This window comes from Mus musculus, chromosome 15, assembly GCF_000001635.26.
Source record: "Mus musculus strain C57BL/6J chromosome 15, GRCm38.p6 C57BL/6J".
NCBI lineage: Eukaryota > Metazoa > Chordata > Mammalia > Rodentia > Muridae > Mus > Mus musculus.
The window spans coordinates 56238351-56257499 of record NC_000081.6 but is presented as its reverse complement, the minus strand read 5'-3'; positions in this window follow the sequence as shown (position 1 = coordinate 56257499).

Genomic DNA, 19149 nt, shown 5'->3' with positions numbered 1-19149 from the left:
GACAAGATCCAACACCCATTCATGATAAAAGTTCTGGAAAGATCGGGAATTCAAGGCCCATACCTAAACATGATAAAAGCAATCTACAGCAAACCAGTAGCCAACATCAAAGTAAATGGAGAGAAGCTGGAAGCAATCCCACTAAAGTCAGGGACTAGACAAGGCTGCCCACTTTCTCCCTACCTTTTCAACATAGTACTTGAAGTATTAGCCAGAGCAATTCGACAACAAAAGGAGATCAAGGGGATACAAATTGGAAAAGAGGAAGTCAAAATATCAATGTTTGCAGATGATATGATAGTATATATAAGTGACCCCAAAAATTCCACCAGAGAACTCCTAAACCTGATAAACAGCTTCGGTGAAGTAGCTGGATATAAAATAATCTCAAACAAGTCAATGGCCTTTCTCTATACAAAGAATAAACAGGCTGAGAAAGAAATTAGGGAAACAACACCCTTCTCAATAGTCACAAATAATATAAAATATCTTGGCGTGACTCTTACTAAGGAAGTGAAAGATCTGTATGATAAAAACTTCAAGTCTCTGAAGAAAGAAATTAAAGAAGATCTCAGAAGATGGAAGGATCTCCCATGCTCATGGATTGGCAGGATCAACATTGTAAAAATGGCTATCTTGCCAAAAGCAATCTACAGATTCAATGCAATCCCCATCAAAATTCCAACTCAATTCTTCAAGGAATTAGAAGGAGCAATTTGCAAATTCATTGGGAATAACAAAAAACCTAGGATAGCAAAAACTCTTCTCAAGGATAAAAGAACCTCTGGTGGAATCACCATGCCTGACCTAAAGCTTTACTACAGAGCAATTGTGATAAAAACTGCATGGTACTGGTATAGAGACAGACAAGTAGACCAATGGAATAGAATTGACGACCCAGAAATGAACCCACACACCTATGGTCACTTGATCTTCGACAAGGGAGCTAAAACCATCCAGTGGAAGAAAGACAGCATTTTCAACAATTGGTGCTGGCACAACTGGTTGTTATCATGTAGAAGAATGCGAATCGATCCATACTTATATCCTTGTACTAAGGTCAAATCTAAGTGGATCAAGGAACTTAACTTAAAACCAGAGACACTGAAACTTATAGAGGAGAAAGTGGGGAAAAGCCTTGAAGATATGGGCACAGGGGAAAAATTCCTGAACAGAACAGCAATGGCTTGTGCTGTAAGATCGAGAATTGACAAATGGGACCTAATGAAACTCCAAAGTTTCTGCAAGGCAAAAGACACCGTCAATAAGACAAAAAGACCACCAACAGATTGGGAAAGGATCTTTACCTATCCTAAATCAGATAGGGGACTAATATCCAACATATATAAAGAACTCAAGAAGGTGGACTTCAGAAAATCAAATAACCCCATTAAAAAATGGGGCTCAGAACTGAACAAAGAATTCTCACCTGAGGAATACCGAATGGCAGAGAAGCACCTGAAAAAATGTTCAACATCCTTAATCATCAGGGAAATGTAAATCAAAACAACCCTGAGATTCCACCTCACACCAGTCAGAATGTCTAAGATCAAAAATTCAGGTGACAGCAGATGCTGTCGAGGATGTGGAGAAAGAGGAACACTCCTCCATTGTTGGTGGGATTGCAGGCTTGTACAACCACTCTGGAAATCCGTCTGGCGGTTCCTCAGAAAATTGGACATAGTACTACTGGAGGATCCAGCAATACCTCTCCTGGGCATATATCCAGAAGATGCCCCAACTGGTAAGAAGGACACATGCTCCACTATGTTCATCGCAGCCTTATTTATAATAGCCAGAAGCTGGAAAGAACCCAGATGCCCCTCAACAGAGGAATGGATACAGAAAATGTGGTACATCTATACAATGGAGTACTACTCAGCTATTAAAAAATGAATTTATGAAATTCGTAGCCAAATGGATGGACCTGGAGGGCATCATCCTGAGTGAGGTAACACATTCACAAAGGAACTCACACAATATGTACTCACTGATAAGTGGATATTAGCCCAAAACCTAGGATACCCAAGATATAAGATACAATTTCCTAAACACATGAAACTCAAGAAAAATGAAGACTGAAGTGTGGACACTGTGCCCCTCCTTAGAAGTGGGAACAAAACACCCTTGGAAGGAGTTACAGAGACAAAGTTTGGAGCTGAGATGAAAGGATGGACCATGAAGAGACTGCCATATCCAGGGATCCACCCCATAATCAGCATCCAAACGCTGACACCATTGCATACACTAGCAAGATTTTATCGAAAGGACCCAGATGTAGCTGTCTCTTGTGAGACTATGCCGGGGCCTAGCAAACACAGAAGTGGATGCTCACAGTCAGCTAATGGATGGATCACAGGGCTCCCAATGGAGGAGCTAGAGAAAGTACCCAAGGAGCTAAAGGGATCTGCAACCCTATAGGTGGAACAACATTATGAACTAACCAGTACCCCGGAGCTCTTGACTCTAGCTGCATATGTATCAAAAGATGGCCTAGTCGGCCATCACTGGAAAGAGAGGTCCATTGGACTTGCAAACTTTATATGCCCCAGTACAGGGGAACGCCAGGGCCAAAAAGGGGGAGTGGGTTTGTAGGGGAGTGGGGGTGGGTGGGTATGGGGGACTTTTGGTATAGCATTGGAAATGTAAATGAGCTAAATACCTAATAAAAGATTTTAAAAAAATCAGAATAAGGACACTATTGTAATAGAAAAAAAAAGAAATAACATATGTAGGAAGTAAGTAGGCATTAGAAGACAGGAGAAAGTTTAAAAAACAAAAATGAAAACAAACAAAAAGCAGGAAAAAACACGGGTCACTATTTTCGAACTTTGCTTTTTAAAATTTCCTCCTCCATCGTCATTGTTTTCTTTATTCATCTATGCCCTGATGCACCTTAATACATAATAGATATTCAATTATGGCCCTACAGTTAAAATATTATTTCAGACTTTAAGGGCGACTCATTTCTTTATAATATTTTCTGTTAAGAAAATGTCTTCAATTCTATTCCACCTATTTCATTCTTAACACGATTGCATCTTACTTTAATTGTCTCTTTATCAAATATGAATATGATATTGTTGTGTGTGTGTGATATTGTTGTGCTATTCTATAAAACATATAACATAAAACAAAATTTTTACTATATGTCTCTGAGAAAATACTCTGAATTTTGAAGACATGTAAGTTGCCAAATATGTCATCAAACGCAAGTGCCTAGTGTAGGTAAGGCATTGGCTTGAACCCTAGCATCACATAAATAAATCAATAAATAAATGCTAAAAAAAAAATATCCTGAACTAGGAAGCAAAGTTCAATCCCAACAACTTCATAGACAAAATGTGGGTTCTACTAGCTTTCTCGTGCTTTCTATCAATACAAGTAGTAAATTCAGTATCCCTGAGATTTCCTGACATGGGACAGGACACATGACAGATGTTTGAAAAATTCCAAGGAGTTAGAATCAAGTGTTCTCCTTGAGAAGGAGTCTTATTGGGAAGGTACAAAGCAGAGGATATCAAATTATGAAGAAGCTATGGTTCTAATACCATTTCAGGCTTGACAAACATAAAATGGGGCTGATTAAACACCTACTAGAGGGAAGTAAAGCGAGTAATAAAAAACATATGAACAACAAGCACTGTGTCCGGGATATTATAGTCTCCACACAAGCCCCACTTGTATAGAGAATAAAGCACACGGCCCCGCTGCAGTATTACTGCCCTAGTCTCTTCCTAGCAATACCCTTATACTGAATAGGACTACTTGTTCAAGGTGACAACTCCAGAGTGAGCTATGTGGGGGCTGTTTGAGGGAATTGTTGGAAGCCTAACTCCTGTTACAGACTAATTCTTTTCTATTTGCTATCGATAAGTGTTCAAACTGTGGGCACGTTGCAATGAGCTTGCTGTATTCAGATCTTCAGTGTCTCTTTCCAGTGCTGACCAAAACCATACCCACCCAAATGAAAAGTTCTTCAGGGACTCAAATAACAATCAAAGTCTTTCTTGGGGACATTCTACAGACAGATGTCTTCAAGTCAATCAAGACAGGAAACCAACATTTGAGGTTCTGATGTATGCAGTTATTACAAAGCTCCATCTCTTGTTTGTTGTCCTTGGTACAGTCACACTACTCATCTGAAATCTTTCCTTCACTGTTGGAAGCCTAGCAGTTCATCAGGTAGCCTAAATTCACGGAGTAAGGAAGTTATACAACCTATCCTAGAAAGGACACAAAGAGAAATGACAGCAGGAAGTGCTATTTCTTGTAGTCACTACATAGATGTTTTCATTGGTCATTATATTCAGTCTCTACACTAAGTGTTCTTTCTTCGCTGCCTATAGATTTTGCCTGGATCTCTTGGTCTCTTGGCCTCCCAGTCCTAACTAGTGAGTCATCATCTCAGGAAAGCAGTGGGGAATATCATGGCTGACCTCAATGCTGTTCCATTCTACCTTTGAGTCCTAATGGTTTGAGATTTTTCCTACAATGCCCACAATTTATTGTGTTGTTTCATTTTATTGTTCCCCTATATTGGGCCAGTCAATATGAAGACTCCATTTTATAGAGTAAGAAACTGATACAAACATAGATGTGAGAAAAGGTGAGAGGCTTGGAAACAGTGAGGGTATCTTTATCACACTCCAATCTCTGATTCCAGGGAATTATCCTCCACCCATTTTCACTCAAACAGACAAGTTACGTTCAAACTTCAGAATATAGTTGATATTTTGCCTCCTCTTTTTTTTTTTATTAAATACATGCCCAGTAATGGATTCAACCTACCTATAAAATGCCAAAAAATAATTACTGCATAACAGTGTCCTAAGTTTTAAAAGATCTTTCTTAAACAAGTGTTTTCCTAGATCATCCTATTTTTAAACTGTATCAGCATAAAAAGAAAGGCATTTTCATCCAATCCAATGACCTACATTTAGTGATAAACATTAAAGGATTCTTAAATAAACACAACAGCTCACAAAGACAATTGAACTAGCATACACTTACAGCAGTCCCCCTGAGGTCATGTGAATGAGTGGAATAGGAATCTTTACTGTTTACTGCCACTCTGGGTAAAATGAAACTTAGATGTAAAATTTTTCAATGAGCAACTGTGATTTTGCTGGCAGTTTTTTTGAATCAGTTTAGCCTAAAGTTAATGGTATTTGCAGTTATGAGGAAAATTAATAGTATGCTATCAGACCTATTTCATAAGTATACAAATGTTCAGACACTGATTAGAAAATTGGGTAATATAAAAACTAATCAAGAATCTGACCAGAGGAATAAGGAATTGTCTTTGTAAAAGTTTGAAGCATGTACAATTTTGTTATGTTTTAGTTATAATAGTGACTCTTCACTAAGGACATATCACATATGTTTGTTAATTTATCTTTAATATTTTTGTTGTTGTTTAGTATCATTGACTATTTCTAAGTTAGGTAAAGTTATAGACTAATGTAAGGACTATTACCAGTCATGAATTTCAGGCATATTCCAAATATAATCTTCCAATTCTAGACGTGTTCTTTCCTTACTCATTCCTTATCAGTAGGATAAATTCAGTGATCATAGCTGCTTCAACTGATTTACTTTAAGTACATGAATAGTGTATGTACAATGAAAATCACTGTGATGATATCTACTACTCATGAGAAAATGCAATCATGGAAGGTTATGATGTAGTCACATGTAGCTCATATGTTTCCAAACTGGTGGTCGAATAGTCATTTAGGGCGTGTTCACGTCGCCCTAGTCATCTGAAGATAACTATTGACTTTGACTCAAAAGTCAAGACAATGAGTATGATATCTCTAATAACTGTTACCAATAAAAGACATGATAAGATGCAGATATCTTCTGTATATTAGAGTTCACTGACTACAAATGCTCTGGGCTTTAGTCCTCCAAGGATTAGCAGTCTAGCTCTCCATCCTTCATGCCTATCATTTAGCTAGACTGCTAATTCTTAGAGGACTAAAGCCCAGAGCATTTGTAGTCAGTTGTACTCTTAAAAGGGTACAATGGAGAGAGGAGTGTACTTCTAACTGCAGTTTACCCTACAGATTGGGAAAAGATCTTCACCAAACCTACATCTGAAAGAAGGCTAATATCCAAAATACATAAAGAACTCAAAAAGTTAGACACCAACATCCAAATATCTCAATTAAAACGTGGGCGTAGGGTTAAAACAGAGAATTTTCAATGAATCTATAGAAAATCACTTAAAGAAATGTTCAACATTCTGAGTCATCAGGGAAATGCAAATCACACCAACCCTGAGATATCTTAGATCCACCAGAATGGCTAAGATAAAAAACCTCAAGGGTCAGAAAATAATGGCAAGGTTGTGGAGCAAAGGGAACACTCCTCCATTGCTGGTGGGAGTGCCAACTTGTACAGCTACTCAGAAAATCAATTTGGCAGTTTCTCTGATGGTTGGAAATAGTTGTACCTGATGACTTAGCTATACCACTCCTGGCATATTCCCAAAAGATGCCCCACCATCCCACAAAGACACTTACTCAACCATGTTCATAGAAGCTTTATTCATGATAGGTAGAAACTGGAAACATCCCAGATGTCCCTCAAATAAAGAATGGATAATTAAAATGGATAACACAATGGAATACTACCAAGCTATTAAAAACAATGACATCATGAATTTTGTAGGCAATTGGATCAACTAGAAAATATCATCCTGAGTGAGGTAACCCAGACCCAAAAAGACATGCATGGGATAGACTCATTTATAAGAGGATATTAGCCACAAAGTGAAGGATAACCACACTAAAATCCACAGACAACAAAGAAGAAATAACAAAAAGGACCCAAGGGAGGATGCTTGAATCTTTCTCAGAAGGGGAAATAAAATAGATATTGGAGGTGGATGAAAGGAAGGAACTGGGTGGTGAAAGGGATGGGAAGTGGAATGTGGTGAGGGTGAGACCAGGTGTAGGAAGAGCAGGACAGACAGAACAGAAATCAGCAGTGGCAGGGAGGTGGGCATCTCTAGGACATGCCAGACACCTGGTCCTGGGTGTAAGGGGGGCACAAGGAGTCTTTGGGTGTCACTCTAGCTGAGGCTTCTAGCAGTGGGAGATATGTAGACCGAAGTGGCCACCTCTTATAGGCAGGCAGGACTTCCAATGAGGGATAAGGGCACTAAGCCACCCATAAAAACTTTGACCCAAAACATTCTGTCTACAAGATGTGCATGGACAAAGATGAAGCAGAGATAGAGGGAATGACCAAACAATGACTGGCCCAAACTGAGACCCATCCCACGGGCAAGAACCAATCCTGACACTGTTAGTGATATTTGGTTATGCTTGAAAACAGAATCTTAACATAACTGACCTGAGAGGCTCCAGCCAGCAGCCAATGGAAACAGATGCAGAAACCCACAGCCAAACAATAGAGGGAGTTTGGAGAGTCTTGTGGAAGAGTTGAGGGAAGGATTGAGGGTAGAGGATAGGGACTCCACAGAAAGACCCAGACAGTAAACTAACCTGGACCCTTGGGGGTTCTCAGAGACTGAACTAGCAACGAAGAAGTAAGCATTGGCTTTAATTAGGTCCCCTGCACATATATAAGAGACTTGCAGCTTGGTCTTTATGTGTATCCCCCAATAAGTAGGGTTGATACTGAATCTGTTTTCTGTCTTCAGATCTTGTTCCCCTATCTGGGTTGCCTTGTATAGCCTCAGTGGGAGAGGATGCACCTAGGCCTAGTCCTGCAGAGACTTGATGTGCCAAGGAAGGGGGGTGATAGTCAGGAGGGACTTCCCCTTTCTCTCTGTCTCTGACTCTCCTTTCTCTCTCTCTTAGACATACAAACACAAACTCATACTTGAGAGAAAGAGAGAGAGAGAGAGAGAGAGAGAGAGAGAGAGAGAGAGAGAGAGAGAGAGATCCCTCCTGAGTATAAACCCACCCTGACAGAGACAGACCTAAGAGAAGGTAATGAGCAAAGGGTACAAGGGAGGCTACACACCTGACACCATAATATCACTGAACAAATGTCTAAGTGTACAGAGACACCACCAACATATTGGGAATTATATCTCATCCCATTGTCTTCAATTCTACCATCCAAAATGGCCCAAATGCTTTAAAATGACGAACAGGTAGTAATTATGCCATGTATAGCATCGTCCTTGTCATCTCAACTACTTACAAATATCAAGCAGTATGTGTATTTGCTTACTGACCTCAAATATATTCTGATTGCCTTTCCATTTAGAATTTCTGCTCCACCAGCATTCTGGTTCTATAATTAGATCCCATAGTTAATTGTGCTTGTAATAATAGTAAGCAAGAACTAAAAGAAATTATATCTCTTGCTAGAAAAAAAATGCCACAAATGCCCACCACAGCTGAATATATCCAAATACCATTTCTTGATATCTTGCAAAAACAGGTTTAACATAAAAGTTAGGAACTACATATCCCACTTTTGCCTTGGAAGGTTCCGTTTGGGGTTTCTACTGAACACACAGTATTTGTTTTGTTTTAGTAACCACAAAGTCTCTGAGGCCATTCTCTCTGTGTCCACCCACACACATTCAAATGCTTCCATTAATGGTAAGCCACTAAAACCACATGAGTACAATGGTCACTACACATAAGCCCTATATCTTAGGTCTTTAAACAAAGGCTACCCAAAAGTCTTTGGGGCTTTGTTTATTCCTTCATAGGTTTTAGATAACTATATTATGTCTCATAGATGTCACAGAAACCAGAAAATTGAGGGAAAATATTTTATAATTTTACATAATGATGATTAAAATAATGTCAAAGATTTTTTATGAGTTTTGACATACCATAGCAGATGATACTTACATTTTTAGCTTGACAACAGTGTTAGTATTTAAGATATTTTAAATCTTAAAATGATTACAAAAATCACCATGATGGACTAAATCTGGTTATGTTCATAACATATGACCATTATGTTCATAATCACAACATAGATATTCATATACTTGCCAAAAGAGCATTTCGATTAAGTAAAACCCAGCTGCATTGTGTTAGCATGTGGCCAGTTTATTGAAAGTGCTCTATTTCTAGTGTAATGGTTGTCTTTATTGTTAAATTTGGGGTTTGTTTATCAGATAAGTTTTTATGAGATACCTGTTTCATAGACATTTTCTCCTAGGCCAAAGCATATTTACTTGTTTTTTAGTGATCTGTGATGAAAGCAAGTTCATTTTAATAAAGTCTAATTCATTCATTGCATTATGTATATGGCTAATAGTTTTTGTGCTTTGTCCACCAAATCTATCCCAAGATTGTAAAGATAACTAGTTCTCTTTTCTAGAGTCATGAAGCTTTACCTTAGCTTTCACCTATGATCCATCTTCAAGTAAACTTTGTTTCTTGCACGTGTGTGTGAAGCTTAAAGCCCTTTCCCTAGGACCCTCCCATTCAAGGATCTACTACGTATTTGTTTCCTTACTAGCCAAGGGCAGCCTTGGCTTCTGTGGATACAGGACTCTGCTCTGTCACATATGCCAACATTCCTTAAATGAGAATCATTTTAAAAAGCTTTCTGAAGGTGAATACCTGAGGAATTGATTCATACAGAAACAGATTATTTAAACTGTGAAGGGATGAAATTATTCCAATTTTCACTGAGGAAAATATACCTTTACTAGGAGTTTAGTGGATGCTGAGAATCAAACCCAGGTACTCTGGAAGAGCAGCCAGTGCTCTTTATCACTGATCCATCTCTCCAGGACGGACATTTTTATGATTGTATAGTGAGGTCCATCTTCACTCAAAGGCTTCTTCATTAAGCCTTTTCCAATCTCCTTTGATGGTAATGCTTTCTCTTTTAAACGGCCGTCGAAGCTTCTCCCAAACTGGGGTATGATGTCACATTAGAACTTGTATCAAAGCTTGAGTATTTCATTGCTTCTTATCCCCTCTTGGCCCTCATAATAATCCTGTTAAGAGAAACTGGGCATTATTTTCTGCACCTTCTAATGAATTACTAGAAATACTTTTTCCATTTTTCAGTGGAGGACTTTCAAAAAGCAACACTTTCTTTTACTAATTTATAGAAATCTTTTATTTTGTACAATTTCATATGTATATACAACACACTGTGATTAGTGTGGTCCCCCATAGTTCTCTCATGCCCTTCCCACTCCTTCCCACCCTCTTCTTTCCAAATGTCCCCATAGTACTTTCATGTTTTTTTTTTCCTCCACTATATTTTCTGCGATTATTCGCATGTATATGGGTGTGAGGCTGTTTTGTGGAGCAGAAGCAACTTTCCAGTAGCTACACCACTGAAAGCAAGTGACTCCTGAAGTTAGAGAGAGGGCTCACTAGTTAAGACTGCTCTTAGAGAATGCCTGGGTTCAATTTTTAGCACCTACATCAGGCCCTTTATGGCTGCTGATAACACCAGCATCGATGATGCTTCTGGCTTCAGTGGGTCCCGCTGGTCACAGTAAAAGTCCATACACATAAATAGAATTAAAAAGCTAGACTCTCCCCTCAACAGTTATGAGTTTCCAAACACTCCTCAGGAAGTGGGCACCTCACATGTGCCTTCTCCATGTACATGAAGAACCTACAAAGAAGCTTCTTTTTTGCCACAGATGGAGACCATCAAAGAGATCCACAGCTAGTTAAAATGCACACAACACCTAACCATAGGGTGCCTAGTTACAACTGATATATCTATAGCACAACCACTATACCCAACACTGAGGGAACATCAAAGAAAAATGCCTAGAAATCTTGCAATGCAAGAGGATCAGATACCCTATGTGAGACAGTATTTCTGCATATAATAGGGAGTTAAACTCTTGAACTCATATCAATTTTTTTTTGCTTTTTAAAAAAATTCATTTACTTTTTTACTTTATATTCTGATCACAGCTTCCCTGCCCTCTTCTCCTCCTGGTCCCACCCTCCCCCTTCACCTCACCTTTCCCCAACCTCTCCTCCCCTTCTCAAAAAAAAAAAAAAAAAAGGCATGCCTCTTATGAATATCAACCCCTTTGGCCTTTGAAGTTGCAGTAGGACTATGTACATTTTCTCCTATTGAGCTAGCCTAGTTAGGAGAAAGGGACCAAAAGATAGGCAACCTTTGGGTTGGTTAGGGGACCCACATGAAGACCAAGCTATACACCTGTTAGATATGTGTAGATGGCCTAGTTCCATTCCATATATGCTCTCTAGTGGGTGGTTCAGATTCTGTGATCCCCTGTGGGTCCAGATTAATTGATTCTGTAGATTTTCTTGTGGTGTCCTTGACCTCTCTGGTTCCTTCAACCCTTCCTCTCCATCTTCCACCAGACTCCCTGAGCTCCACCTATTATTTGGCTATCGGTCTCTGCATCTGTTTCTGTTAACTGCTGGGTGAAACCTCTCAGAAGAAAGAGAGGTTTCTTATGCTAGGCTCCTGTCTGTAAGTATAGGAGGATGTCATTAATAAGAGTCAAGAGTACACAATAACAACACTAGTGGACACACCAATGTTTGTAGATTGTGGAAATATCGCAGTGACCCACCCAGATGAAGTACTATAAGCAATTGATGTGAGCTAAGAGTGGGAGAACCAGTCTTCTCTAGGGATGTACTGCTAACAGGCTATCCAATCTGAAGGGGTCAGACCTAAACACACTTACTTATATGTGGCACTCAATGAACTCAGCAGGTTGTAGTTATACACTTGAATGTATAAGATACATGCACACACAGAGAGGGGGAGACTGAGAATAATTAAATAAGAGGCCATGAATTAAAGAGAGAGATAACATAGATTTTGGAGAAGGGAGAAATGATGGAAATTATATAAGTATTGTATACACACTTGAAATTCTCAACAAAATAAAGCATGATGGCAGGAAGAGACAGGAAGAAAGGGAAAGTCAGGAAGGGAATAGTCTGTGTTTAGAGGATTCTGAAAATGTTTCCAGGTGGGATGGAGAGGAATGACTACCCAGTAAGCAAGCCAGAAACAGGCGCCAGTGCTTTCATAATGCTAGAGGGAAAAGGGAGAGTGGGTGTGGGAAATCCAGAGGATTAGGGAGAGATGCTGGGGGAGTTGGTTCTAAAAACCTTTCATAAATTTTCTATGCAGAGTAAACAGAAGAGTATGGCACTGATACACAGTGGGAGCCTGAGTGTCAACAGAAACAGTGCCTTAAGACGTTAAGTGAAAAATAGATGAATTGAACACTTCGTAGGGACATGCAGAGCTGAGAAAGATCGAAATTAGTATAAAGACTAGGAGGAACCGGGAGTGAGAAAAGGGAAGCTCAATTCTGGGAACTGAGAAAGGATGGACAAGCAGAAGAGAGAAACAGAGGGAATGAGTGGAGATAGAGGGAGCAAGAAAGGAGATTATGAAGGAAGGAGAATCAGGAAGCCATAGAGAGAGATGGATGTTGGCTCAGAAAGCTAAAAGGCCTCATTTTGGGTTTGGATTCCTAGAAAGGAGAAAAACCAAACAAAATCATAAATCCTTCAACCCTCTGGCTAACCGGATAGCTTTCCACTAATGATAAATTCTAGGTCAGCGGTTGGCAAAAGAGAATGCAAACTGGGGAGAAACCTTAGACCCTAGTAATCAATATATTCCCAGGCTACAGAGCTGTTGATGGTTCAAGAAGAGAAATGGTGTAAAGCTTACTTGGAAATTGCAGCGACTATTATTTAAATGACCAGAAAATTAAAATGCGCTAAGGTATAATTTTCCTGTCTTCTTAGTACAAATGAACATATCGGTGAGTATGTCATTCTGAGTGGAAAGGGGACCATTGCTCCACTGTGGTGATTTGTGTTTCCTTTGGTGCACATCTGGCCAACAGCAGACCCCCAGGCGGCTCCAACTCAATGGATGACTGCTTTCAGTTTCATACTGTTCGAGGTGAAGGTTACTCTCAGGACTGTTTTACTCCATGCCCCTGTGGGGAACTGTCTTGCCTTAAGCTTCACATTATGCCCCAGATCCCTAGTGAGAGCCTTGGAAGGGGTGAGCTAGGAAGTGGGGGGGGGGGGATGGCGGGGGAGGGGGAGGGGGGACTTCAGAATATGTCTTTTTCACAGAAACTCTATCTGTAATGTATAATTGTCTCAACAATGAGCGATTCCTTGGGGAAGCAGAGCATTATCCTAGGTGGTAATCTACCATTCCTCTTTCTGGGGAATACTGGATAAGGAAGCAGTGAGCTGCTTTAAGACAGTGTTTGTCGGTGAGTCTGGTTAAGTTTTGCCTGTGCCGCTGAGCTAATCCAGCTGTCCAAGAGCAGAGGTCAGAATATCACAGGAAGCCAGATGCTGCAGCAAGCACATGCTGCTTTGCAGACATGTGTATACTGTGTAAATACACACACTGCCTCGCGTGTATATATAAACACTGGAAAACACCTCGCCCTAACCCCCTAGCCTTTTAGGTAAACTGAAGGAGGAAAAGCCAGTTTCCTCTGAAAACAACAGTTACTGATTACTGTTCAGCTAATGTGTTTGTCTGATATATTGAAACCAAGAAGAAAATGAAATGAAAGGTGTTGTTTTTATAGGCATTTTCATACCAGGTTACCAATCTATATATTCAAATTCTCAAACTAACTCCTATATCTTGGCACATTAGATATCAAATACAGTGCAAACAAGTCATTTATTCCCTATGTTTCATAACCTTTAAAAGCATTCTTACCTCCCTAATAAATGAGTCCTTGTGGCTACTATCCCATTTACTGTGGTTACTTCTTGGCAGAGATGTCATCATGACAGGGCAGGAAGAAGAGCAATGGGCTAGGCTCTGGGTCCAACTCTACCATTATGGTTCTTTGTTTCTTGATATATTCCATCTCGATTTTCTTCTTTCCCAAAACTACATCCAGAAAGAAAAGATTTTTTTTTTCAGTTCATGATCTAATGTGGTTAGAGTAGTACCAGTTTAAAATTTAACTGACTATGAAAGACCTGAGAGGATTCCAAGTATTGCAACAGGAATTCAGGAAGTGAACATGAAAGACAGTTGGCTCTCCACGTTCCACCAACCACTGGATGCCCCCATGACAATAATGTGTCCCATTCTCAATTCTGAAGAAAATACTTGTCATCTGTGTTCTTCTTTGATGTCAAGCAATTCTCTCTCTCTCTCTCTCTCTCTCTCTCTCTCTCTCTCTCTCTCTCTCTCTCTCTCTCTCTCTCTTTCTTTCTTTCTTTTCCGAGACAGGGTTTCTCTGTGTAGTCCTGGCTGTCCTGGCACTCATTTTGTAGACCAGGCTGGCCTCCAACTCAGAAATCCGCCTGCCTCTGCCTCCCAAGTGCTGGCATGTGCTACCATCGCCCTGCACAGGTCAAGCAATTCTTAAAAGACTTTACATGACAAAGCACATCTGGGTTTCCCGTCCCTGCTCACATGCTGCCACTTTGCCATCTCAAGACTGAATGAATGATCACATTTTTAATTTATTACTACAAAAGTCAAAGAGTCTATGTCTCACTAGTACCTGGATACCTGGATATCTACTGCAGTTGGCAAAAACTGTGTTATTTCTACCTTTGTCTATGGAATGGGCGACTGACAAGTCACACAATATGTAGTTTATAACTCGTTTAAAGACAGTTTCCAATTTCAAGTCCCAAGAGAGTTCCAGGCTACCCGGTACCATTCTCAGCTCTAGAACTTACAGAAGGACACCAAGTCTGACCCAGGAATCTTCTTTTAAAACCTCTTCATCCATATCCACCTACAATTTTAGGTAAATTTGTCTTCTTGGATAAAAGTCTATGTCCTTAGCCTGCATGATCACAGACTGACTTCGAGGTAGCTAGGCTGAGGGTCTTAAAGCCCACACTCACAGTAACACACCTATTTCAAGAAGACCACATCTCCTAATAGTGCCACTCCCTTGCCCAAGCATATATAAGTCATGACATCTCTCATACTCATACATTGGAAAAAATAATATTGTGAAAGTTGGAGATTAATTTTCCTAACCAAAAGCAATCTCAATCAAAACTTCAAAGTCATTGTTCACAGACATAAAAGAAATCTTAATTTTTATATCACAGTAGTACAAAACACCGGGAAGAGCAAAAGAGATCTTGATTGCTGAAATAATTGTCATGCCTAGTTTCAAGTTACATTATAGAGCCTTAGTAATATAAACAACATACCATGGAACAAAACATGTAGGTCAATGAAATAGAAAAGAAGACCTATTTAGACATCTAGATCAGTGAAATAGAAGACAGAACCATGACTACACATGACATCTATAGACATGGATCAATGGCATGGAAGAGAAGACCTTGCTATATATGCAGTTACCTGAGTATTTTTTTAACAAATATCTCCACATTATAAACTGAAGACATGACAGCATCTTCAACACACTAGGGAAACTTAATATCCACAAATAGAAAAACGGGAAGTTATCATCATCTTCCACCCTCAATCAAAAAAAAAAAAAAAAAAAAAGGAACTCAAATGAACCAAAGGCATCATCAACAGACCTGATACTCTGAAGCTGATAAAGGAAAAGGCAGGGAACATAACAGGATATAATCATGGACAAGGACATTCTGAGTCAGACTCTGGCAGCACAGGAAATAAAAATGAACAAATGAAATAAATCCACAATCAATAAACAGCATCTCATCAAACTAAAATGCCTCTGTAGAGCAAAGGGAACTGTAAGTCAGGTAGAAAGTTAGCCGACAAAACGTTGGGGAAGGCCAGGTGTGGTGGTACACACCTTTAATCCCAGCACTCAGGAGGCAGAGGCAGGTGGATTTCTGAGTTCGAGGTCAGCCTGGTCTACAGAGTGAGTTTCAGGACAGCCAGTACTATACAGAGAAACCCTGTCTTGAAAAACAAAAACAAAAACAAAAAAATGTTGGGGGAAAAAGTAATTGCCAGTTATACTTCTAAAATAGTTTAGTGGTTAGAATATACAAAGCTTGGAGCTGAGACGAAAGAATGGACCATCTAGAGACTGCCATACACGGGGATCCATCCCATAATCAGCTTCCAAACACTGACACCATTGCATGCACTAGCAAGATTTTGCTGAAAGGACCCTGATATAGCTGTCTCTTGTGAGACTACACCGGGGCCTAGCAAACACAGAAGTGGATGCTCACAGTCAGCTATTGGATGGATCACAGGACCCCCAATGGAGGAGCTAGAGAAAGTACCCAAGGATCTAAAGGGATCTGCAACCCTATAGGTGGAACAACAATATGAACTAATCAGTAACTCCAGAGCTTGTGTCTCTAGCTGCATATGTATCAGAAGATGGCCTAGTCGGCCATCAGTGGAAAGAGAGGCCCATTGGTCGTGCAAACTTTATATGCCTCAGTACAGGGGAACGCCAGGGCCAAGAAGTGGGAGTGGGTGGGTAGGGGAGGGGGTGGGGATGGTATGGGGGACTTTTGGGATAGCATTGGAAATGTAAATGAAGAAAATACCTAATAAAATAAATAAATAAAATAAAAGAATACACAAAGCTATAAAACTCTAAACATCAAGTAAACAAACAAACTAATTAAAAATTTTTAAATCTGCTATGGAACTTTACACGATTTGTGGTGTTTGTTTATTTGTTTCTTTTTTAGAAAAAAAATACAAATGGCATGTAAACACTTAAAAAGTCGCCACCATGGAAATACAGTTTAAACTACCTTAAGGTTTGTCCTAGTTAGGGTTTCTCTTGCTGCGATGAAACACCATGACCAATCAACAAGTTGAGGTAGAAGGGGTTTATTTGGCTTACACTTCCACAGCCTGTTCATCATTGAAGGAAGTCAGGACAAGAACTCAAAGAGGGCAGGATCCTAGAAGCAGGAACTGATGAAGAGGCCATGGAGGGGTGCTGCTTACTGGCTTGCTTTCCATGGCTCACTTAGCCTACTTTGTTATAGAATCTGGAACTGCATCCCAGGGATGGCACCCACATGAGCTGGGGCCTCCCCCATTGGTCACTAATTGAGAAAGTGACTTACAGCTGGATCTCATGGGAGCGTTTTATCAACAGAGGTTCCTTCCTTTTTGATGACTCTAACTTGTGTCAAGTTGACATAGGAAACCAGCCAGTACAAGTCCATTTCACCCCAGTCAGAATGACTACAATGATAAAAATGACAAAAAAAAAAAAAGTGTGCTCTGTTGTGTGGAAAGTAGCATCCTTTTGTGCTGTGTCAGAGGTATAAACTAGAGTATCAAATACTTTTTGAATATGAAATGTCCCCATCAGTGTTTCTGTTTCAATATTAATCAAATTGCTTTCTAACTGTCTTTGTCCAAATTTTTAGCTAAGTGCTATTCCCAACCCTTATCAGAGAAGCGTGTCTTCACAGAGAATGGTGAACACCAATTCTTCACAGAGAATTGGTGAATGCCCAAGATGCTGAGACTAAGCAATGAATGAGTGAGTGCTCAGCATGAAATAAAACACTTACACCACCCTGTCTAAACCACAGAGAATTGTGGCCAAGATGTAGGAGCCAAAAGCCAGGGAGAAGGCCACAAATTCTCATGCTCTACTCATAATCTATGTAATCATGAATTCAGGGACCTTATAATTACTTGTACTGGAACTGGACAAGACAGGCCTTCTTGACAGTCAGTCATTGATCGGGAAGAGGCTTGTAGAACCTACCTCTTACTGACAAAAAATTGGCTGCTGATGGACTGGAAAGAGGGGCAGTCATCGTCTTCAGTTGTGTAATCTCCAGTGAATTTACCAAACTCCAGTGGCTAGTTCCCAATCCCAAGGTTACACAGGTGGCCCTGGTCAACTCCAAATAGACATACAACATGAAAATGTATGAATGTAGAAAAGAGATTAATCATAAAAAGAGGAGGTAGATGTGGGAGAGATTAAAGAGGAATACGATAAAAGCAATCACAATGCTTCATAAGCCATTTTAAGAATGAAACTATTAAAAATTAAAAACAGTACCGTGCAGTTAAGAGCATTCTATTCTTTTCTCCTGCACAATACCTGAGCTCAATTCTCACCCCCCACCCCAATATAGTGTCTCAGAACCTTCAGGTAATCAGACACTGTCTTCTGATTCTGGGAACATTTCATGCACATGCTGATATACTTACATACAGACAAAATAATCATATACACAAAATGATACAATAAATAACATCTAAAATATTTCCCCTTGAATTGAAAATATTCCTCATTAGTAATGATCACTATTATAACCAAATCAAATTAGTGGTCTTCCACAAAATATATTCAACTAATCTGTTTCCTAGCAAAAGTACCTTAAATTGCTTAAGTAAAATGGCACTTGTTTAGTCTCTAATAGCAGATACTATTGTTGATATTATTGTTATTATGTTGTAATAGTCAACAAACATAGGGGTGATTATAGTATCATCCTGGTCCTATGAAAGATCGGAGAAAAGCCTGGATCCTTGTTTTATAAATAAACTTTTATTGAAACACATTCATGTATAACCAGTATTGCTTGCTACTGATTTGCACTCCAAAAATCTAAAATCTAAATAGTTATACACAGAATGTATAGCTGACAAAGAATAAGTTATGTATTGGCTTGTATTTTACAGAAAATTTTGCCTACCCCTTATGAGATACTTAGAATGAATTACAAAAATCTCCTATTTTAAAAGTGATTGATCAGTATTATATGAAAGTTTTTTGACATTGTCTGATATGTAGAGTACTTATAGTTCTTCCATGAATGTGTATATGTGAGCCAAGTTATGTTGAAAGAAGTTCAACAAATTGCTTATTATCAAATGTGCAGGCACTACTACAGAAGTAACACACTCATTACAAAGAGCTTTGAATCTCTCTGGGCAATCATATTGTCAGACGAACATTTGCTATTGTCCAGTTAGGACTTGGGTTATGGGTTAAAATCTAAAACCTAGAGAGATTTCTTGATTTTATTATCCTAAGCTTAAGAAAGTAGGAATTCAATCAAAGACTTTTTGAAGCATTCCTACAACTTAGTGTTTTCCTGCTCAAAGGACAGAAAACTCAATTCAAAGGCAGCCGTTATATTTGAATATATGCTTTGCAGAGCATATGCACAAATGACTAGTAAGACCACAAAGAGATATACAAGATCAAAAGCCATTAGGAAAATGCAAATCAAAGCCACGAGCTAGCCCTTTAGA